Source organism: Lissotriton helveticus, chromosome 1_1 (assembly GCF_964261635.1).
Source record: "Lissotriton helveticus chromosome 1_1, aLisHel1.1, whole genome shotgun sequence".
NCBI classification, from domain to species: Eukaryota; Metazoa; Chordata; class Amphibia; order Caudata; family Salamandridae; genus Lissotriton; species Lissotriton helveticus.
Window position 1 is genome coordinate 1,152,531,870 of NC_136057.1, and position 23,773 is coordinate 1,152,555,642.

Here is a 23,773-nt window from a genome sequence, read left to right on the forward strand (position 1 = left end):
TTGGCCATGCTGTCAGGCCCCTCCCCCAATCATTACCACTACTTAGTGAAAAATGGCAAAAGCTTAGGATTAATAGTGGGTGTTCATAACACTTAAAACCCTATTATGAGTCTGGCGGTCCAAGGACCGCCAGACTCATGGTGGTGTGACTGTGGTGGATCCAACCACCGCTGCACCAGCAGTCCGACCTCCCAATTAAGACCTCGGCAGTCGGACCACCCTGGGACCGCCGTCTCCGCAAGGGAGCGGCAGTCAGAGGCTGTAATATGCTTGGTGGAACCACCACTTGGTGGAACAATTCCTTTCTCTACAGCAACAACGTCAAATGTCAAAGGTGCAGAAGAGCCTGCAGAATCTTTATAAATATCAGGTTCATACTAGAAGTCAGGACAGCGTTGTGATGGAGGTACCGGCTCCTGTCCTGGTGCCTGAGGCTGCCGCATGGCTCCTCACCTGGTCGTTATCTCTCTCTCTCTCTCTCTCTCTCTCTCTCTCTGTCTGTCTCTGTCTGTCTCTCTCTCTCTCTCTCCCCCCCTCCTCCACAGGCCTGTCCCAGCTCTAGTTTGTGCCTTAGTTTAACTGTGCCTTTGTTTATTGCCTCTTTAATTCGGTTTTTCTGTCTCTTGTTGCTGCCTTTTTCCCAGTTTTTGTGTGCTCTTGTTTTTTGCCTTCAATTTCTGTGCCAGTTCATAGTGCTTTTTTTGCCCATTTTAATACCCTCCTGTTTTGTGCCCAATCTCCCACTTCCCACTTCTGTGCAGCACTTCCCACTCCCCCCTGCATGCCTCCCCTCTCCCAGGACCTACTTAATGACTGCCTCAGCGTGGACACAAAGCGGGTCTGCCTTACACGAGCCAAAGACACGCCAAACGCAAGCTAATCTGCTCCATCTGTGCTTAGACTGTGCCCAGCACCAGGAACCCTGTTCCTGCTCCTATCCTCTGCTATCCCACTACGACCCTCCTTGCCCTCAACCCTGCTCGCTGCACTACTGCTGCACCGCACCATACAGCATGGAGGGAGTTTTCTCCTGCATATCATGCAAGTTCTCATGGACTCTGCCACACCTACATCACCCCATTTTTCCACTGACAGGACTCAACACTCATCAGCCAACTCGCAAACAGCTCCTAGCTCTTTCATCCATAGTCCTCAAGGCCTGCCCCCTCAATAAACACAAACAGAGTTGAGTGTGCTACTGGAATGTAGGCACATCCCTGTGGTGGGCACACTTGTCTGGTTCAGTGCACCGGGAACAGTGCAGTGAATTCCGGATGAAGTTCAATACAAATAGAATGTGTAAGGTTCCCAAATTTATTCAATGTTTTCCGTTAGAATAAGTTTCATATTTTCATCATATGAATCATCAAAATGATAATTTTTAGCAACATCACAACGCTAAATGGGCTCCAATGCATTTCGGACAGGAAGTCCTTTTTCAAGGAGCACTGCTGTTAGCCCTCACTTTCCCGCACATCCAACTCACCCTCCTGCACACTATTGATCATTTAAACACCAGGATTCTTTCTCTTTTCCTGTTTTACCGCTCCAGGGTTGCATGAGGTTGACTCACACAAACACTTTTGTAACGCTTAACACGCTGCTGTTTTAGGATCTTCATTGATTTAGAATCCGCTTATTCTTTTGTTGCAGTGCCCACCACAGGGATGTGCCTACATTCCAGTAGCACACTCAACTCTGTTTCCATTTAGGACGCACCCGAACACTTGCGTCACCTGTAGGAGCACCTTAAAACTGACAAATCATCTTAACACGTGTTTAAACGTGATACAACCGGCTGTGCGCCAAGCCCAAATCCTCCTGTCTCATTCCCTCAATAAACACGCCACTGACGTCTGGGACCTGTTGCACAACCACACTCCAGAACTCCTGTTCCTTACAGAAACATGTCTGAACCCACCCTCTGCATCAGACATCGCCACAGCCATCCCCACCAGCTACAAGAATGGAGCATATGCCTGGAGGCAGAGTCGCTGTCATAGTCAAGGACATCATCAACTGCACTGGCTACATAGAACACATCTCATTCAAACTACACATCACAGCAAAATACAGCATGCATGTAACCCTGGTTTACAGACCAACAGGACCACACACCAACCTCACCAACAACATCATGGAATTCATTGCACCACTCATCATTGACTCAAGTATATTTATTCTCCTTGGAGACTTGAACTTCTACCTGGAAGAACTCACTGACCTGACTCGATTGTCCTTTTAGAAAACCTTGGAAACCTCAGCCTCAACCAGCACGTCACCGGAAAGACTCAAGGCGCTAGACACCTCTTGGATCCAATTTCACCTTCTTCTGTGCTATCACAGTCAACAGACCATCACCCATCACCTTGTCAGACTACACACTCATCAGTTTGAGCATACCCATACCCATTCTGCAACAACGTAGATGTACCACCACCCTCATCCTGCCAGTTGCAGCTGGAAAAACACCCCAGAGGAGGATTGGACTTCTGCTCTCTCTCTGCACCATCCCAAGCACGCAATCAGCCTGATAGAAGCCATCAGGAACTTTAACAGCTGGATCATCAGTTTCCATATACATGATGTTGTTGACAAAGAGATCTTCAATTCTGCTGTAAGATGCTACCACCACCAGATCATGAACACCAAGTACACAGCTCTCATAGATTGCATGGATGCCAGCACTAATAGCAACAAGGACATTTTCCATCGTCAAAAGACGTCGCCTCGCCTGCAGCCACCTCCACCGTCACAAGACCTCTGCAACAAACTCTTGGAATTCTTCAGTGACAAAAAACCTCCATACACTGCAATCGCAACCCACTGCCAGACCCAGTCTTCCTCTTCTCAACTTCCCATTGCACCTGAAGAATGGTCACTGATCACGTGGCCCACCAGATCCCTGCCCCCACCATGCCTTCACCAAGGGACTCTCACCTATTAGCAAATCTCTTACACACATCTGCAATGCTTCCATCGACACAGCCACTGTCCTAAACACCTGAAAATGAGCCACAATCACACCTCTGCTCAAGAAACCCCCAGTGGACCCAGCCACTCTGGCCAACTACAGACCGATCTCGCTCCTACCTTACCCAGTCAAAGTGCTAGAGAAGATCGCCTCACCCACCTCCTCCCCATGTACCAGCCCCTCAAAACTATTCAGTCCAGATTCAGGAGCAACCACAATACAGAAATAGAACTCATTGCCACTTTAGACAACAAACACATTATCATGAATAGAAAAGACACTTCGGCCCTCTCCCTCCTGGACCTCTCTGCAGCATTTGAGACAATCTCATACCCCATACTCATCAGTTGACTTCATGAGAATGGCATTGAAGGACCCGCTCTCTGCTGCATCTGCTCCTTATTTACGGACGAACATTAACTATCAACCTGGCACTGTACTAGTCAGAAGCACGCCAACTCATCTGTGGACTGGCTCAAGGTTCATCCCTCAGCCTTACCCCCATCAACGGATTCATGACCACTCTGGCCAATATTGTCGGCACACATGACCTCAGCATCCTCTCCTATACCAACAACAAGCAACTCATAATCTCCCTTTCAGACATGACTCCTCACAAAAGGAACACTTTTGCCGCCAAAGTGACTAAGTGGATGAGGCCACTGTCTCAGACTCAACACTGAAAGACGTATTTGGCAAGAACACCTCATCATGGGATTTTACCTGGTGACCTTCCAGTCTCGGATCCACACCCAGCATCACGCCAGGAACCTGGGAATCATCATTGACAGCAAACACTTCATGACTGCGCCAGTCAACTCCATCACCGCATCCTGCATCCACATCCTGACAATGCTGAGGAAGATCTTCAAATAATTCCAAAGTCACACCAAAAAAGCATCATTCATGCCCTGATCACTAGCAAGCTGAATTACATCAACAACTTCTGTTCTGGATTCACCAAGCAACTACCCAGACAACTACAAACCATCCAGAACGCAGCAGTCCAACTCAACATCAACCTTCCACGCAGAACACACATCATTACCACACCCCAGGGAGCTCCACTAACTCCTGATACACAAAAAAGCTCAATTCAAACTCTTTACGCTCACATTCAAGGCACTACACAACATAATCCTGCCTATCTGATCAGTTGAGTCTCCTTCTAAAAGCTACCTAGAAACCTGCTCTCTGCCAGACATCTACTCACACACATCCCACGCATACACAGAAACCGATCCAGAGGACGGGTCTTCTCATACATCACTTCTAAAGCATATGATGACCTCCCACTACACATCAGAGTTTCCTCCTCTCTACTCGAGTTCCAAAAGAAACTGAATACCTGTCTCTTAAAGTAAGGCTGGTACACCTGCTCAGTGCCAGGATACCCTCTTGGGTGAAAATATGCTCTTCAAATACATGTAACATAACATATGTTTTACCTTATAAGCGCTCTTAATAAGGTGTATTTGGATGGGCTCTGACACTACCACATAACTTTCTTCCCATGATTCTGAAATCTCAGGATAACATAGTAATGAACTGCTACTGCTAGCAGGCCTAGTCTGTGACTACACAATGTTTTTGACATTTCCCCCTATATTTTTACACAATTACTCTCATATATAAATGTACTGCAGATAGCTCAGAGACTATTATAAAACTTGCTCAATTTAATTTAAATAGCTCCTCAGACACTTCAATGCCATTATCCAAATCTTCCTTTACCATTGAAAACAAGGGAGCACTCATTCTGACAGAAATTGGTACCAAACACGTGTGAAAATTATGGAATAGACAGAGTTGTCAGTTTGTTAAAAAGATGTTTTCAAGCAGCATCACTCCGCTCTTAGAAGGAAGAGGCAGTGTAACCAGAAGACTGGCCTTGTCAAAGAAAACGACCACCCCACTGCTGCCAAGTGGGAGGAAAGGCAGTAAAAGCTGCTCTGTGGGGACACGCAGTCAGTGCCTGCGACATTAGCGTTCGGCGGCCCCCATAAACCTCATGCAAACTCATTTTGAGTCATGGGACGATGCAGAAGGCACCAACTGAGCACCAGAATCAGGAAAAAGAAACTCATTCGTGTCCCTTTTCCACCCAAATGTGATCGACAGTTTGATTGTGCCAAAACACTAGTAATAAGATTTTTTTCCCACTTTCAATATTTCTAATTTAATTTCTTGTTCAGTTACTGGCTGCTATGAGATTGAAGCACGGAAGAAATACATTATAGGATTCTCTGGTCTTGACATGAAATTCATTCTTCATCTTGTTAACTGATATGTTTCCCTGTTAATGCCAATGTATGCCTACATGTCAAAGTGCTCAAAGCAGCGGGTGTTTCAAGACGATTGTCCAACATTTAGAATTGCCTCAACTGTTTTACGTCACCGTCAAGCCCTGTTTCTTGTTGATAAGTGGTGCTTTTAGAGGCACTGCATTGTGAGCATGGCTTAAAGCCCAATCTGAGCTCCAGGAGAGGCAGCTACTTAAGTTGAGTGGCCTTCTGTGTAATTCTACTGGCAATGCGGGTGCACATTGTACTGCATTTACATTCAGGTACACAAACAAAACATAAAGGATACTGCTCGTATGTTCCTGTTTGTTTGCCAAAATGGTTGCCAAGACAGATCTTTTTTATGCTTGAACATTTGAATTTCAGGGCTTGTGTTTACTCAGTTCTCATTTTCAATCTAATGTACCTACAGTGCTCACAAACAGGCAGACAGGAAGACAGATAGCTTGGTAGGTAGGTGGACTGACAGACAGGTAGATAGATAAGTAGCCAGATACACAGAGAGATGAAGTAACAGACAGAGCTGGTAGATGGTTGTTTGCCAGTCTATGCATGAGTTAATAATGTACTTAAGCATTGCGATAGAGTGGCCAATTCTTCTAATATCTGACAATCGCCCAAATCTTTCAGTGTCCTTGGGGGAAATCTGGTGAGTATTGGTTGGGGGATGTGTTGCACCACATGTACTCAAATGTAACCCAAAATCACAGCGCTTGTCTTTATCAGGGTTTAAATTTGTACATTGTGCATGCAGAGAAATGGTTTGACAGTATTCAAGCTGGTGTTTCTAATATATAATCTTCACAAAGTAATTGGTAGAACTACCCTTAACCTTTTGACTAGACAGGTAAACATGTTCGCTCCGTCTCACTGACTATTTCTTGGAAGAATGATTGTTGCTTGACTGGCCAGACTTGTAAAAACACTACGGGTTCCTGCTGGCTCAGTGCTTCCATAGTGTGAGGTGAGGTAGCAGCTGTAGGGTACCACCGTTATTCAAAAAGGCCACGAAATTGTGATTTTAAGTATATGGGGACAGCTCCAGAGAGTAAATGTGTGTTTTGCCCCCACCTCTTAAATCACTTGCACCAATTCTGAATCACAGAATGCATCCTTGGTCCTTCCTGTAGCAAGGAATCCACTAGCTAGCCCCTCTCTACCAGTCCTTGTCATGGCCCTGGATGGACAGCTCACAGTTCTAACTTGGCTCTGGCTCCTGTGGTCTAACTAGTAACAAGTAACGACTCTTCCCACCAAAGAAAGCGCCACCCCCAAGTTGAATCTGTGAAACGAACAAATTAATTAGATAAAATGAAATATATTAGCAGTCGTCGGTCATTAAGGGTGGAGGGGCCCAGGCCCCCACCCTTTTGCCGAAGTGAAGAGTATCTGTCAGTCTGAGCAAACGTCAGCCTGACAGACACTCTTCTTGTCCAGGTCAGGCAGCCAGGCGCTATATAAGCGTTAAATGTACAGGTGCCTGGCTGCCTGAACTAAACTTTGCCTGGTTGAAGATGTCCCTGTGAGCGTGAGCGTGACGTCCTCAGCTCGGCAAATTCCCTGGTGGACCGCCCTGTCATGACGCGGGGAGCGTGACTGATAACCTCAGATCTAGGGCTTACGTTTTAAGCCCTGAAGTGCCCAGGCCCGAGTGTACATCACTGACACCTCCTCCCAGAATGAGGTGGAGTCAGAAAGTCTCACTGACCCCATCCCACTCTGCCGCCTCCTCCTCCCAAAGGTCAGCCAATGAGAGGACGTGGCAGTCCCAACCCTCCTGGAACCTCAGTTGCTTTCCTCATGCCACGCAGAATGCTGCGGCTGGTAAGTTTGATGTTTTATATTGTGTGTTGCGTGCGTGTGTGTATGTATGAATGTATGTGCATTTGTGAGTGCATGCTGTGAATGGCTGTGTGCACATGTGAATGTATGGGTGTGAGTGAGAGTGCATGTGTGGCCCATCCACGCGCTTGTCCGCCTCCACATGCTCAAATTACTCTCTGTCATTGACACAGACACAATATTCACCCGCCTATTCTGTGGTATGTAATTCAGATCTGGAACGACTACGAGGTGAAGCAGAAAGGACAATGTGCCAGGGGCTCGCTCCTAAACAACATGTACAGTACAATCATGATTATCATTCACCTGAAGCTGGACCACAAAACACAGAAATCGAATAAAAGCATTGAAAGATGGTCACTCTATATGGCTCAAAGGGACTTACCTGCATAGTCCCAAACACAATGAACTGTTCTATTCACAAATCTCCACTCGAATTTATCCACAGTAGTATTCTGCTACTCAGTATTTCTTTGACGCACACCCTTCTAAAAGCAGATCTCCCTGGGCAGGCATCCACTTTCCTGACCCTCAGAACAGATAGCCACTTTCCTGACCCTCAGAACAGACAAAGCCATAAAACTATAGGGGAGCCTACCCTGTGGGTGACTGCTTACAGCAGAGTAGCTAGGTGTCCGTCATGGGTGTGTCCAAAAAAAGAAGAGCTTATTTGTCACATGTCCACCCTTTCATATGTCCAGCACATGTCATTCTTTCCATCTCCAAGATTGTAGATTCATTTTTTACTCTGAAACTGTCTTTCTTACTTTACCAAGCATCATATTACATGTGGTATTTTGCACTCTCTCCCTTGGAGTCTGGTTGCTGGAATTCTTCATCTTCCTGTGAAGAATACGATGTAAAAGATCCTTACATTCTAAATCACAATAATGGCTTCCATTCAGTCTGATGCCAAGCCATCACTTACCTTCAAACTGATATTCATTTAGTCATTCTTAGTAAGTCATTAACTATCGGGCTTCACACAGTCCCTGTATTACAAAGTAAAAACACCCTAAACTAGTCTCCATGTTGAAAAGCAGTTGCTCTCTTAATTACCGCCCATTACATCTCTTCTTCTGGCACATGCGTGGTCAGAATACTGTCCACCCACATGTAATCCTGTTGTGTGACAATATAAAACCACACAACCAAATAGTACACTTGGAGTGAGACATTCAATGACTGCTTGCATATATGCCAAATTGACCCAGTAACCTAAAGATATGAAAATTTAAAAAGGTGTGCACAATATAATATTTTTAATATACATACCTTAACCAAGAGGAGAATCATTCTTTATCACTCTGTAGACTGCAGTTGCCCAGAATCTTTTCTTTCTTGCCTCTGATAGCAGCAATGAATAGTGACCCTGGCAGAAGGTGATTCAATCTTCCCATATCATTATGTAACGTTGCTTACCCCAAAGTTGGGGAAAAGGCATCAACAGCTAGTAATGCTTGGTTTACGCCTCAAAAGTACAACACCATTTCATACAAGGTTTTTCATTGTGCTTAGATTACAGACCACTGGGATTGTGATTAGCAAATACCCCAGAGCAGCAAAGGTCAACTATACTCCAAAAGTGAAGCGCTGTACAAGTACCCAAAACATGCATTCAAATGTGGACATTCCCATCCCAAGGCTATGTGATTTTCAGTTAAAGCTTAGCACCCTTGTGGATGCTTTAATAGGTTTGTTAGGCATGGCTTCCATAGGAAGCCTCTATCATTTACACTCGATTCTAAATCTGGTAATTCAACAGATGGTAACAAAACTTCTTAGCCACTGCTGCTATGGCATAAAGGCCACCCAGGCCAGGCTGACAGGGCACTCTGAAAGCAAGCGAGTGCAGCTCTACTTGTCTTCTTTGACAGAAAGCACAGCTGCAGAAGAGGGAAGGAAGGCAGGGAAGTTGGTGGGGGTTGGATGATGATGGCAGTTAAGAAATATTTTATTCACATTTGAGTCAGGGAAGAGATGCCATGCTATGCGTTGTTCCACCATTACTCCTCTGCCCCTATGCAGCAGTCAAAAGCTGGGGGCTACACATAACACAAAATTATATATGGGTAAAAGTTGAGTCTCTGGGATGTTTTTCACCTAGGGTTCTGAGTGACACTAAAGGCAACTTGAGCTTCATTTTCATTGTCTATTTGATGTCACTCGGAAGATTTCAGTGAAAAAAATTGCCGTAATTGCCTGTTTACCTATCTTTAATTCTATATATTATATATGGGTGTCTGCAATACCTGTATAAAAGCCTTTCTGTAATTTCCTTATTATAGGTGATGTTTGACGTTTCTAGCCGTCTGTAATAAAGAAATGACGTAGCCAAAGGCAGATCAGGGAGCATAATTGAAACTGCAGTTCACACAACAAAAAGGAAACCTGTCTTTTCCTTCTTCTGCTCTGAAAATAAAAAGCGGAAATATTTCTGGCAATTATAGGAAAGGTAAAATATCTCTGCATATTTCCACACATTCTGTGCTGCATCATTTTTAAAAATCTGACCTGTATTAAATGGATTCTAATATATATTTACAACAAATATCTAACGCCTTTTGGTACGTTTGGTTTTGCACTAGAGAGTCCTCATGTTTTTGAAGGGTAATCACCTGCCCATGTATTATAAGAACAAAGTTCCGCGATGTACAGTTTAAGGCTATTGAAAATCAACTTGGAGTTCTATCACCATATGATGGTGGTCACAGAACTCCTCAGTGACTTGCAATATTCTAATAATGTAGAGCAGGAGGTACTTCATCCTATATGTCAGGTAATAAAACAAGCATGAGGGCCATGTACTATAAAACGTGTGTTGGTTCAGCTCTGTAGTTAACCAGACCTTGTATACATAAGGACTCTGCTATGTGTGCATTCACCCTTCAGTCACTGCACAGTCACCCGTAACTATTGTTTGATATAACATATATATTTTCAATCATTCCCTTTCTATATTGATTTGGAAATATTATCTACATCTTAGACTGCTAGTGAAAATTCAATTATCTCGGTTCCACAAGTGAATTCAGGATTATTGCGAATATGTATTCATTCACTCTTGACTTCAAACTTTGTGATGTCAATTATCACGTTTTTTGTTTTAGGGGATACAGGGAGTCAGACACACATTTCATCATATAACTCAAAATTATACTATATTATATTAGTGAAACGTAGATAACAACATTGTTTTGTGTCTTTAGTAAGACCAAGAGTAGATAAATAATGTATTTATTTCGAACTTTATTTCGCATAAAAGTGCAATGCATACAGTACAACATTGGGAGACTATGATCGTATCAAAGAACATTAAATGTACCACAATCAACCCCTAAAAAGTGCAAGTGCATAGAAGGCAAAACTTCAAGTTCGAATGTAAGATAAAAAAAGGAAAAATCCTCTAAATTAATTTCTAATAATATTGATGAAAGTTGATTCGCATATAAAATAAATAAGGTAAAAGGAGTCAAATGTACTTAAATACTTAATAAGCCTGAACAGTATTGCTATCATTAAGCACTGTGCCTATAACAATTGAAAGTTATAGCTTTATGGATAAAACGGCTCAACTGCTTGGTCAGATTTTATTTGCTACAGTTTTCTGAGGATGTCCAGCATTCTACCACTATGGCAAAAGGTAGTCTCGCTTACTAAATAATGCAGACCTATTTATATTTGTAGGGGGAGTTTATACAATTGGGATTTGTTACAACACTATAAGTAGGGAATTCCTTTATTACGTTCATCATGGGTAAGTATGTCAGAGGCATATTATGAAAGCAAAACATTCTGTCCACCTCACCGTTACGTAATTGATGGCATACTTTGCTGCACCACCAGTTATTTATGTTACATATTTCTTTATTGAGTTCCCTAAGTATTTCCATAAGAAACGCTGGGCCTAGTACTGCTATTTAAACTCAGGTCAGCAGGAAAGGTACCAGTGAGGTGAACCGAGACGAGAATGAACAATATAGTTTTTGATTTGCTGAATCCCAACATAAAGTTCCCAAGAGCACCCGGTGGTGAGGATGCAACCCCCTTCTCTCTTGTCCTAGTTAAATCTCTAACCGTCCTCAGTGCCCATAAATCAGCACATGAGAGTTATGATCCTGTTTCTTCGTTGTTCTATGGCTTCTTCAGCTTTCCTCTAGTAAAGTATCTTGATTCATAGCTAATGCCCACTAATTAACGACCTGCTGCTCGTTAACTAGGATGGCGCTATGTAAATACCTCTGCAAACATAGCTACGTATCTGTATTTTTGTATCAAGGAATTGGACCCACAATAGAGCTGAGCTGAATCCCCACCTTTGTTTGTAACCAAGTGACGCAAACTACACGCTGCTGTATACCACCAGACCCGCTAAACCACCCATCTGATTATGCTCCTGTCATGACAATGTCATTAGGAGAAACATTTCCCTAGCATCACTATAATGATCAATACCACGATACATCACTTGCTTGTTCGTCTCTGCTACATTGTCATACATTTTTCAACAATAGAAATCAATATAATCGAGACTTCTTATTACCTGCTGGTCAGAAATGCTTAAGCTGGAATACAGGGTAAGAGTAAACAAAGACCCACCAGGAAAAAGGGTAGCGGTACGTTGTCAAAAGACTTAAGTAGACCGCCTTGCACTTTCTCTCCTCGGTGCCCCCTCCAGTTTGTTGAGCCTGGAAGTGGAAGGCAAAGGTACATCTGTTGGTAGGTAATGTGCTCATTTTGTAGATGAATCTGATTTGCTATTCTTAAAAAAAATCTCCCTGATAAACACAGTCTTTCAGATTTTATAAGCAATTTATACTTTGATGCTATCCCCAAAGTGGCTTTGAAAAATACGCAATCTTAGTGATTCTTGAGTCTTTTTGCTTTCGCGTGTGCCTTTGCGCTCAAACATAGGCCCAGTCCTGACACTTTTAAATGGACAGCAAGACTTATCGGATGACACTGATCTGCTCTACAGTAAACAGGGTAAACACTGCTAGATGTGAAGCAAGACCAGAGGAACTCACTCAGAGTGGTCATTCATAGGGCACAGTGGTATTGGGTCATACATGTGCATACGTGTATCGCTCCCTTGGTCTGAGCATCGGAGGCTGCTGCTCGCGTCTGTGAAGTGCCAATTGACCTCCCTTCGCGCAGGACTTATGGTGTTTGTGCCTGGAGATTCTCCAGACCTGACTGGAGAAAGCAGGATGTATGGTCTGTACATCAATGCCATAGCTACATACACTTGCAGAACTGGCAATATTGGATATCAGCTTCTGCATTCATTTGCTGTTGCGCCAGAGCCTTACCTATGTTTATTACTCCCATGTCATGCAGTTGCTGTCTGAGTACGAGATCTGCCCATATACACTACAGTCATCTGCCATTTTTTGTGGGAAGTCCACTTAACTGTCTGCTTTTAATTTCCACTAAATCCACATATAATATTTTTAGTGGGCATTGGACTTCATGAATCCGTCAGTAAAAACAAGAGAAATTCTACTGGTTAAACAAAAAGGACAAATGAAACCAATAGACACCTTTAGACACCAATAACACATACAACGATGCAAACTGAACCAACAGACACCAGTTGAGCAGATTTCCCAAACCCCATATGAGCAGCTATATCCAGTAGAATCCATTGGTAGCTGGCCTACTGGAATTTCTGCCAGCTAGAGTCACCTGCATCCAGGGTTCTCCTCGTCTCCTACCCCTCAATCACCCTCCCTGGGCTGTGCATTGTTGTGTGGCTCGGGGTGAGTAACGGAGCTCCAGTGTGAGAGACCTGAGGGTAAGCAAGTGACCCTGTTTTCCCAGAGAGCATCAGGTGCATGGTTGGGTATGTGATGTGGTTAGGTGGGCTGAGCTTTTTGGGAATGTCAAATCTAGTCTTGTCCTTCTGTTTTTAAAATTTTGAACAAAAATATTTTTGTATGTCAAAAATTACTTCACTAGTTTTTTACAGAACATATAAATGTACTGTTAGAACTATATCATGAGTATGCAATGTTTGAGGTATTGTTGTCAAAAGGTCTGTAAACTACATGTTTCTTTCTGTTAGGCCCTGATTAAAAACTACTACTTACCAAGGATATTGTTAACTTGAACAATGAAAAACGTATATAGGCTCGAAAGATGTCGCTCGGTGTGGTTTGTAGGTCTCACACAAAAACGTGCTGTAGGTGTGGCATTGTTTTCGTCCATTGTCTTGCCAAATGTTCGCTTTAATTAGGTGATCTTTACATGAAGAATCCTTGTTAACACTGCCATTTTTCACTACATCGATAGTAGATCAATATGTAATTAGCCTTTAGATCAATGACTAGTAAACTAGACTAAGTGCATTACTGATAATCAAAGCTACATTCTAAAAGGCACAGATAGTTGCTGCTTCAGTGTCGTGTGGATCTGCCCAGCAATGCACAGCAGAGCACAAGCCTGGTGTTGACATATTTTTTACATTTTCCTTTAACTTAATATTGGCGCCAGGCACTTATTCTGTATGTGACACAGGTATGTAATTGAAAAGCACTAAATAACAAATTCACAATAAACAATATTCTGTTTATCTGTCTTGTTTCTCATGAATGTGTTGTAAATACTTTTTATGGGATGAGAATGAATCAGATTTAGAGGGATATGTGGTTATGAGTCAGATGAGCTGCTGTCTTTGCCTCTTTTGTGTACCTGATCTTAAGCACAGAAAGGACTGCCTATAGATGGAGTAATAACCTGCGGTGGAATTAATGTCACCACAACCAGAGGGTGTGGTGGTACCACTGGATTTAGTCATCTTGCACCCCTATGCCCCAGTGGTTTACTAGTAATTCCATGCCTCCACACCCATGCTTACTTGTTACAACTATTACGGGATGAGGGAAGTCACCGCCCCCTGGGCCAGAACTTCAGTGTCACAGTTTCTTTTTTACCCAGCAAAAAAAAACGTTGCCCTAAGAACCAGGCACCTGCACGAATGGGATCCCGCGTTGTTACCAATCAAAAATGCGAGGTTTGACTCCGCCAGCGCCCAGGAGAGAAGGAGGAATGCTCTGAGTGTATCGGGGAAGTACAGACTCGGAGTAATGGAACTACGCGCAAGTAATTGGAACATTACCTCCGCACACTCCCCTTCGTTACAGTAATTAGTGAGTGAGATATTACAACCAAGCCATAGAGACTGCCGGCCTTTCCACCATTACATGCAAACCACACAGGCAATATACCGAAACCCTCAGCTGTGTCGGTGCAGCTTGATTGGGGAGGGTTGTTGTGTTTTTTTGAGGCACCAATAGGGTTTACTAAAAAAAGAGTTTTTATTGAAATAGTCAAACCATCCCTTAAAACACGCTTTAGGAAGTTAAGACGACACAGTGTAATCTCAAAACCGTGCCTAGCATCGGCACCAAATACCCCAGATGCTGCCGCAGCACTAGGGTAGGGGGTGTGCGCCTTAGCCTCAGCCGGAGGAGGTTGTCCTAAGGCATGGGTACTCACAAACTTTCTCTCGGGGGCCAAATTTACAGTGTGGTTTGTGGCCGAGGGCCGCACCAGTGGGGGCGGGGTCACTGGGGGAGGGGGCGGGGCTAGAAAGAAAAAAACTGTGACCATGAAGTTGGACACAGGCACCTGCAGCTGACGCGTTCATCCACTGAGCCAACAGACCAGCATACACACACATCTCTCTTTCTCTCTCTCTCTATCTCTCCCTCCCTCCTATATCTCTCTCTCTCTGTCTTACCTCTCTTTTTCTCTCTGTCTCCCTCCCTCTCTTTCCTTCCCTCTGTCCGTCTCCCTCCATCTGTCTCCCTCTGTGTCCCACTGTCCAACTCCCTCTGTCTCCCTCCCTCCGTCTGCCCTCTGTCAGTCTCCCTCCCTCCCTCCGTCTCCCTCCCTCCCTCTGTCTGTCTCCCTCCCTCTGTCTGTCTCCCTCCCTCCCTCTGTCTGTCTCCCTCCCTCTGTCTGTCTGTCTCTGTCTGTCTGTCTGTCTCCCTCTGTCTGTCTCCCTCTGTCCCTCTGTCTCCCTCCCTCTGTCTATCTCCCTCTGTCTGTCTCCCTCTATCCCTCTCCCTCCCTCTATCCCTCTCCCTCCCTCTGTCTCCCTCCCTCCCTCTGTCTCCCTCCCTCTGTCTCCCTCCCTTCATCTGTCTTTCTGTCTCCCTCCCTCTGTCTGTCTCCCTCCCTCTGTCTGTCTCTCTCTCTCCCTCCCTCTGTCTGTCTCCCTCTGTCTCCCTCTCTGTCTCCATCCCTCCCTCTGTCTCCATCCCTCCCTCTGTCTGTCTCCCTCCCTCTGTCTGTCTCCCTCCCTCTGTCTGTCTCCCTCCCTTTGTCTGTCTCCCTCCCTTTGTCTGTCTCCCTCCCTTTGTCTGTCTCCCTCCCTTTGTCTGTCTCCCTCCCTCCCTCTGTCTGTCTCCCTCCCTCTGTCTGTCTCCCTCCCTCTGTCTGTCTGTCTGTCTACCTCCCTCTGTCTGTCTGTCTCCCTCCCTCTGTCTGTCTCCCTCCCTTTGTCTGTCTCCCTCCCTCCCTCTGTCTCCCTCCCTCCCTCTGTCTGTCTCCCTCCCTCTGTCTGTCTGTCTGTCTGTCTACCTCCCTCTGTCTGTCTGTCTCCCTCCCTCTGTCTGTCTCCCTCCCTCTGTCTGTCTCCCTCCCTCTGTCTGTCTCCCTCCCTTTGTCTGTCTCCCTCCCTCTGTCTGTCTCCCTCCCTTTGTCTGTCTCCCTCCATTTGTCTGTCTCCCTCCCTTTGTCTGTCTCCCTCCCTCTGTCTGTCTGTCTGTCTGTCTCCCTCCCTCTGTCTGTCTGTCTCCCTCCCTCTGTCTGTCTCCCTCCCTCTGTCTGTCTCCCTCCCTCTGTCTGTCTCCCTCCCTCTGTCTGTCTCTCTCAGTCTGTCTCCATCCCTTCCTATGTCTGTCTCCCTCTCTCCCTCTGTCTCTCTGTCTCTCTCTGTCTGTCTCTCTCTCTCTGTCTCTCTCTGTCTCTATCGCTGTCTGTCTCTATCGCTGTCTGTCTCTATCGCTGTCTGTCTCCGTCTGTCCCTGTCTCTGACCCTATCTAGCTCCGTCTGTCCCTGTCTCTGCCTCTATCTGCCTCTATCTGTCTCTATATGTCTTTATCTGTCTCTATCTCTATCTGTCTCACAACACCCGGGCTCTCACTCCCTCCTTTGCCCTCCACCTCCCTCACCCGGGCTCTCACTCCTCCCTGCTCTGCCCTCCACCTCTCTCACCCGGGCTCTCACTCCTCCCTGCTCTGCCCTCCACCTCCCCCACCCGGGCTCTCACTCCCTGCTCTGCCCTCCACCTCCCTCACCCGGGCTCTCACTCCCTGCTCTGCCCTCCACCTCCCTCACCCAGGCTCTCACTCCCTGCTGCCCTCCACCTCCCTCACCCAGGCTCTCACTCCCTGCTCTGCCCTCCACCTCCCTCACCCAGGCTCTCACTCCCTGCTCTGCCCTCCACCTCCCTCACCCGGGCTCTCACTCCCTGCTCTACCCTCCACCTCCCTCACCCGGGCTCTCACTCCTCCCTGCTCTGCCCTCCACCTCCCTCACCCGGGCTCTCACTCCCTGCTCTGCCCTCCACCTCCCTCACCCGGGCTCTCACTCCCTGCGCTGCCCTCCACCTCCCTCACCCAGGCTCTCACTCCTCCCTGCTCTGCCCTCCACCTCCCTCACCCAGCTCTCACTCCCTGCTGCCCTCCACCTCCCTCACCCAGGCTCTCACTCCCTGCTCTGCCCTCCACCTCCCTCACCCAGGCTCTCACTCCCTGCTCTGCCCTCCACCTCCCTCACCCGGGCTCTCACTCCTCCCTGCTCTGCCCTCCACCTCCCTCACCCGGGCTCTCACTCCTCCCTGCTCTGCCCTCCACCTCCCTCACCCGGGCTCTCACTCCTCCCTGCTCTGCCCTCCACCTCCCTCACCCGGGCTCTCACTCCTCCCTGCTCTGCCCTCCACCTCCCTCACCCGGGCTCTCACTCCCTGCTCTGCCCTCCCACCTCACCCGGGCTCTCACTCCTCCCTGCTCTGCCCTCCACCTCCCTCACCGGGCTCTCACTCCCTGCTCTGCCCTCCACCTCCCTCACCCGGGCTCTCACTCCTCCCTGCTCTGCCCTCCACCTCCCTCACCCGGGTTCTCACTCCTCCCTGCTCTGCCCTCCACCTCCCTCACCCGGGCTCTCACTCCCTGCTCTGCCCTCCAACCTCACCCGGGCTCTCACTCCTCCCTGCTCTGCCCTCCACCTCCCTCACCGGGCTCTCACTCCCTGCTCTGCCCTCCACCTCCCTCACCCGGGCTCTCACTCCTCCCTGCTCTGCCCTCCACCTCCCTCACCCGGGCTCTCACTCCCTGCTCTGCCCTCCACCTCCCTCACCCAGGCTCTCACTCCCTGCTGCCCTCCACCTCCCTCACCCAGGCTCTCACTCCCTGCTGCCCTCCACCTCCCTCACCCGGGCTCTCACTCCCTGCGCTGCCCTCCACCTCCCTCACCCGGGCTCTCACTCCCTGCTCTGCCCTCCACCTCCCTCACCCGGGCTCTCACTCCTCCCTGCTCTGCCCTCCACCTCCCTCACCCGGGCTCTCACTCCCTGCGCTGCCCTCCCACCTCACCCAGCTCTCAGTTCCTGCTGTCCTCTCACCTCCCCCCTCCCATCCCCCACCCCCTCTCCCCTGTGCTCAGCCTGGCTGACACAGCCTCCCGGGCACCCCAGTACTTAACACGTCTTTAAAAGACCATTTGTTTGTTAATGAGGCTTTGTTCACCTCTTAGCGCCCCTGCAGCTCCACTCTTGACTGTGGCTGGAATCGCCCGGGCCCCCACAGAGCAGTGTCTCTGACTCGCACTGCTGCTCAGCGAGGTGTTTGCTGAAGTAAAAAAAAAAAACACACACACAGCACACACAGGTGCGATGTGTCTCAAGCTCCGCGGGCCGCCAGGGAAGGCTTGCCGGGCCGCTACTGGCCCGCGGGCCGTACTTTGAGTACCCCTGTCCTAAGGCATCACTAGTGTCTGTCCTCGTGGGTCCCCAGAGCGCTATCCTCTAAAGGGCTGCACATAGGGTTTTACGCTAATATACACGAAGGGCTTCCTTTGCCGCTGGCCCATCATACCTGCAGGTAAACTGTAACGTAGCCCTTGTGTCCTGCTTTTACTAACCAGAGATTTCCTGTGCCACTTGGAGGAAAGTGTAGCTTTAGGTACTCATACTTCGGGATGCATGGTAATATGCACCCACCCCTATTAGGGGATCTCTTCAGAACATGTCGCGTCCTTTGAACCAGGCACTTAGACCTGCTTCATGTATTGTTAGGAAGTTAGTCCTACAGTAGAGCTCTGGGAAGAACGTGCACAGTCCTGACCACCCGCGCAGTTCTGACCATCAGTACTGTGGCATTGGGAAGGACCTTCGCAGTCCTGACCATCCGTGCAGTCCTGACCATCAGTACTGTGACATTCGCAACAAAAAAGGGTAACCAGGGTGAAGGGTCCCCCTTTGACTGCATTACATCCATCGCTGCTTCCCGTAGTAATTTGTTTACATACTTTATAGGTTGATCAGCTGAGGGGCGAGGATTCCTCCTTCACATAAAAAGACTAGTTAGTTGGCCAGCTGACCCATTTTGTACTTCTGCGATGGTGGCTTTATGAATATCTCTCCTGATAATTTTCAGTTTCTACCACAGAGTAAACTTTCACCTTAGACATAGGCCATTTAAAGAGCTATAAAGGTTCGAATCAGTGTTTAAAGAGCTATAGTGATCAGAATCAAAGTTTAAAGAGCTATAAAGGTCTGGATCAATGTACCCTTCCTATACATGGTATATTTATCTGGTCATAACTGCAGGAGTGCTGGTTGTACTGTGCCTCCATCCTCTCAAAACCCTTCTTCTGCCCACACCATTTTCTGTCCACTCTTGCAGTAGAAGTTGGGTGACATTCGTATGAGCCTTAGAACGTTTGTCTCGGAGTAAGAATGTTTGATGGCACATGCGGTCATGGCTAGGAAGAATTGTGCCCCAGACTCTGGGACTGACATAAATGTAAAAACTATGGGGGTGATTACGATGGCGGATGGACTTGAATGCACCCGCCATCGTAGCGGGGATTGGAATCGCCCGCCTGTCATGCTGCGGTCCCTCACTCCACATTACGATGCGACCGCCACAATGGCGGTCACATCCAGCAATTTAACATTGGCGGCAACACCTGCCGTAATGCCAAAAATGCATGTAGTCAAAAGAAACAGGGGTAGCTGGGCCCAGCGGGAAGGAGAGTAGGCAGGGCCTCACAAATATGAAATACAAACATTTGCCTATGCCTCCGGGCTAATTAGGGCACTCACAGATTCATGTGCGAGTAAACAATAGTTTATTAGTTTACCCAAACAACACTTTATGTTTTTCAATCAGTAATCAGTTCGAAAAAAGATATTCAAAAAAGCAGAACAAACACTGCTATCAACTTCATTTCTTAGCCATACACACTTTAGGAGAAAAAATAATTTAAATAATTGCGGTAAGCTTGAGACCCGCTATTCTGATTTGATCGGTCCTTGGCACTGTTTAACACGAGACAGGACCACGCGCTGAAGGGCGCTAACACCCTTTCCCCTCACTTCCCCAGATTGGCAAAACTAGATTGAGACGGACGACCGCTTCTTAAGAAACAGAACACCCGTTTTTGAACAACCGCGGATTAGCGCTCAAGTAAGTTTCTGCTCACGGGCTGGGACCACGGGTGTGTCACCTAGCTAGCAGTGCAAATAAAACGCCCCTATTCCACCTGTTTTTACAGATTTTACAGAATTGACATGAGCACAACTCCAAATACGTAAAGATACTGGCACAACCTGTCACACGTCCAAGATTATTGCAGGTAATTAACATTCGGCGAACATCCTTGTCAAAAAAGACAAAAGTGTCGCCCTGTATTTGACTAGATTTCACTCTGTTGCAGCGCAAACTGACCGGCATAGATGGCATTTTTCATGTAAACTGGAGCGACTGTGGGCAGAATATCACAAGGTACGCTCTATTCTGTTCCCAAACGAGTCTAGTGAAGAGTGGCTAGAGGACTCACTTTTTGACAAACATTTTGTTGTCTGTCTTTTTAAACAGCTCCCACGGAATAGAATTACACGGCCCTGACGAGAATCCAGCAATCCATTAAACTGGATTCGAAACGCGTCGGCATTCTTTTCCCTTGATTCACTGGCCAGTTGGCCATTGTTTATTGATGCTAAAATTAGCAATGTTCCTGACATTGATTTGAAAACATTAGATTCAGGACCTGGGAGTATAATTTGTTTGTAATATCATTCTTGTCTCCCTCTTGTTTTTGCAAAAGTTTTTTAGCATGTATGGTTAAATGACCAATGTTATTCAACTGTTTTCGTGGTGAAATGTATTCACGGTATATGTTTTTTGTCATTTTATGTTAAAACGTCATTTATTTGTTGTTTCACTGTATATATGCACAATAATTTTTTCTCCTAAAGTGTGTATGGCTAAGAAATGAAGTTGATAGCAGTGTTTGTTCTGCTTTTTTGAATATCTTTTTTCGAACTGATTACTGATTGAAAAACATAAAGTGTTGTTTGGGTAAACTAATAAACTATTGTTTACTCGCACATGAATCTGTGAGTGCCCTAATTAGCCCGGAGGCATAGGCAAATGTTTGTATTTCATAAAAATGCATGTAGAGCATTCACCTGCACTACATGGCAGCCACCACGCGGTGCCTGCCACTTAGTGCATGGAAATGCAAGGGGATACCATGGGTACCCCCCATTGCACCTCCACCTCCCCCCAACACAATGGGGGCCCGCAACAGGCCCCCAAAATCAATCCCCGCCAGTCTTTCTATTGTGGTTTCGCCGCCATGGAAAGACTGGCTACAGTCAGCATCGTAATTTGGCAGACGGTGTCTGCTAGGCATTGCCACCATTTTAGCCATGCTGACCCCTCCGCCAGGCAATCGGTACTATTGCCTGTGGCAGATCCGTGGCAGGCGGTCTTTGTGCCTGCCATTGTCGGAAATTGATTCCCTTGCCATCCTAATTTGGAGGGGAGAAAATTGCTGTCTGATGGCTCAGGGCCTGCCACCGCACGGCTGGCGGTGGTGGACCCTCCGCCATCGTAAACACCCCAACTTAGGTTCGATACCTGAGGGACAACTGGTGTCAGTACTAATCTTAGATAACATGATGATAACATGGTGACCCCTTCACCCTCAACACAAGAACCTGCAGTATGCAAGCTGTGGTTCGGGTTATACACTTTGGATCACCCACTCCAGTAGGTCATCAGCCATGTATGACTACAACCTCCATGGAAGGTAGGGTGATTTGTGATGATAGGCGAGGAGGTTACGCTTTAAAGCTCCCAGTACTACACAGATCCATGTTCGTCCCTTCCGACTCCCTGCTGATTAAGCCCCAACAGACTGTACTTAGAAGCAGTGCTTTTAAAGAAAGACCCAAACCATTGGAAATAGAGGACTGCTTTCTCTTCTAGACACCCTTTACCACTCGAAGACACTGTGGTGGCTCCTCTGCTAAGGCAGAGGAGTGTTACCCCACAAGAAAAATACAATGATAATAACCATGTTATTATCATTTTATTTTTCGCTATTGTGGTGCACTGTAAAGCTGTTGGTGAGGCGGGGCTGTGCCGGCCGCAGAGCAAGAGGAGAAGTGTGCATGACTCTTTGGCAGGCTGACCTGGCCCTGCCAAACAACCATGCACACTTTGCATGTTCCCCACCAGGCTGCACTGCACAGCCTGGCGAGGAACATGCCCAGCCTCTCATTTCCAATCTGAGCGCCGAACCAGGGTGTTCAGGCCAATTACAACGCTGTATTGCAACACTTTGATTGGCTATGGTGGGGGGAGCCTGGGTGACTCCTGTTCCTGCCTGCGTCATGGATGAAGAGGACGGAGGAGAGCCGGCTGCCGGAAAGGTAAATGTTTTTTCTCTTTTTTTCTCCCCTTTCCTTTTTTTTAACACCCCCCAAACCCGCTCACCACTACTACCTGGTAGCAGCCGCTACTGCATAGACACTGCTTTGGCACACTACTGGCAACCTTAGTAGAACAAGAAGATTACAAGGCTTACTTTTTAAAAAGGGCAGAGTCACCATACCCAGCTGGAAAGTGAAAAAAAATCAGAGAGCGTAGGGTCAGAACACCAGTTGTGTAGCAAGAACTACCTAGAGGCAGGTCCCAACATTACCTCTTTCATGTATAAACATTCACTTTCTCAACACTGACAGAGATGCTGGGACCACGACTCTGGTTCTGAAGCCTTCTATTCTTCTAAATTTGGACAACTACATAGGAAATGCAAGGGGACTTAGAAGAGATGATGGGATCCTGATTCTGGTACTGATGCCTCCCATCCTTCAACTTTCAGGAATCTGCCTAAAGAGAACCACTCAGGAAAATAGGTTAAATACTGGGAACTAAAGTGAAGAGACTACTATGCAATTTATTTTGTACTGGAAGTAGTCTTAACAGGAGACCTAAACTATTTTCTCTCTTAATTGGTGATCTTTTGTTTGGAATTCTTATGCAACGCTTTAATCTATCATTTATAAAAGAATAAAGGAAAACCAACCTTATGGCTCAGGGGCAGCAGAAAAATCCCTGCTATGTTAAGTAGATATGTAAAGTACGATAATCACCTGTGAGGGTACAGATGCTTTGCACATGTGTATACAGTTGCTCCCTTAGTGGGATTCGAATCCCTGGTTCCTTAATATTAGGAGTCTCTAATACATTTTTATTACAGTTACATGTTGCAAAAGTAAGTGATTAGAAATTGGTTTAAAATTAGAAAGTGTTTTTGGACTGTGTGTACATTAATGACAGATGTCCTTTTCAGTATTTAACTTGTCAAAATATTACCTTTAATTTTGTATAAATTGTTCTGTGGCACTCCTGAATAAGTAAAAAAAAAAAGTATATCTGTTATTCCAATATAAAATTAACATATTTCCAAAGTCTCTCAATCCTATCTACCCCTGGAATTTGTCTGTAACAAAGAAAGGCATAAGGAATTGCCAGGTGACCGCTCTCCAAACCTCTGTCAGACATGCTCCATATGCCCCCTGCATGTATCCCCAGGCCCAGAGGCACAAGAAGGGCCTGTAGGGCCTGCTTTGTTTCCTCACTACCAAACTTTTCATGGCGGGCTTATTGCCATGAAAAGTGAGGCGGGGAGGAAACTCGTAATATGCATGGTGGGGCCACAGCAGCCCGCCAAGCATATTGCAGCCTCAAGAACTCTGCAAAACCACCAGGGATTGTGGATCCCTCGGTCCGACCACCCTACTTGTAATAGGGAAGGCAAGCAGGTCATCCTAAGGTGTGTAGATTTAGAAGTGGAAGGGGAGGAATTGTTGAAGGCTTTTAAGGGCATCGCACAAATAGTTGATAGCCTGTTGAGCGCGCCCACCAACTAGGCCAGAACAGATAACCCTAAATGGTTTGATCCTCAAAGCTTACGAGCTTTGATAGAGCAGAAAGAGACTTTAAAGACTCTCCCAAGAAATAGGGACCTGGTGGCCGTCTGCCGGAAAAACTACAAGCTAGCTGTCAAGGGAGGCTAAAGGCAATTAAAACGACAAGCTTGGGAAGATCTGACGGAGGCAATGGC